Here is a 1,291-nt window from a genome sequence, read left to right as displayed (position 1 = left end):
TCTATGTACTAGTATGTATAGTCTAGGTGTAGCATATTTCTACCATTGAATCGTAATTTTTAATATTAAATTGGTTTAAACAAATAAGGGCTTATATAAGAATGCTCAAAAATAGAACAGGCTGCCTGGTGGTGTGGCTCAGTGGTTGAGTGATTACCCAGGAATCAGGAGGTTCAATTCCCAACAGGACACATGCTCAGGTTATGGGCTTCATCCTTAGTAGGGGGCATTCAGGAGACAGCCCTTCAATGATGTTTCTCTATCAATGATGTTTCTATCTCTCTCTCCTTTTCCCTTCCTCTCTCTTAAATCAATAAAAAAATTACTCATTTGAGTTATAAAACATTAAAAAAAATAGAACAGGCTGTGCTCACTTTGGCAGCACATATACTAAAATTAGATTGATACAGAGAAGATTGATACAAAGATGACATGCAAATTCATGAAGCATTCCATATTAAAAAACAAAATAGAACAGGCTAACCGAAATGCTTTTCAGAATCACATGATTTGGGAAAATGTTTGAAACTAGTGGCCCGGTGCACAAAATTTGTGCACATTAAAAGGGGATTAATTAGAGGAAATATTTTAATATTGCTATTTGCCCTTTCTCTATAATAGAAGTGTCAGAGATGAAAGGAAATTAGTAAAATGTATATGAAAATCTTCCTCCTGTTAGAGTCTGGGGCGCACCATGGGACCCAGAGTCCCCACCCACCCACATGTGCCTCAAAATCACGCGAGACCCAGACTCGGCAGGGCCCCCCCCCCCCCCCAATTGGGCTAGATTTAGATCCAGCCAGTCCCACCCTTGTCAAGCCCCGCCGGGCAAGGGCATAGCCTCAGGTCCCCTGGCCTGGTGCTGGGGCGGGAGGCGCAGGCTGAGGTCCTCCAGCCTGGGCCGGGGCATGGGGCATGCCTTGAGGTCTCCTGTCAAGCCCTGCTGGGTGGGGGGGCGCAGCCTCAGGTCCCCCAACAAGCTCCAATGGTAGGGGGGGCACAGCCTCAGGTTCCCCGTCAAGCCCTGCTGGGTGGGGGGTGTGGCCTTATATCCCCCGGCCCAGGGCGAGGGGAGAAGCCTGAAGTCCCCTGGCCCAGCACTGGGGCGGGGGGACACCTTGAGGTCCCCTGTCAAGCCCTGCCGGGTGGGGGCGCAACCTCAGGTCCTCTGTCAAGCCCTGCCAGACGGGGGGGTGCGGCCTCAGGTCCCCTGGTCTGGAGCTGGGGCGGGGGGTGTGGCCTCAGGTCCCCCAGCCCGGTGCTGGGGCAGAAGGCGTGGCCTGAGGTCCCC

General features: G+C 51.4%; 1 pseudogene; it reads left to right on the top strand.

The window, feature by feature from the left end:
- The first annotated feature begins 366 nt into the window (after positions 1 to 366).
- LOC139007828 (U6 spliceosomal RNA) lies at positions 367 to 462 on the top strand (annotated as a pseudogene).
- The last annotated feature ends 829 nt before the right edge of the window (positions 463 to 1,291 follow it).

The sequence above is a fragment of the Myotis yumanensis genome, unplaced genomic scaffold (genome assembly GCF_028538775.1).
Source record: "Myotis yumanensis isolate MYYU_CA2020_CCGP unplaced genomic scaffold, mMyoYum1.0.hap1 SCAF_3, whole genome shotgun sequence".
Lineage (NCBI taxonomy): Eukaryota > Metazoa > Chordata > Mammalia > Chiroptera > Vespertilionidae > Myotis > Myotis yumanensis.
The sequence above is the reverse complement of the archived record's forward strand: the minus strand, read 5'-3'. Positions and strand labels throughout refer to the sequence as shown.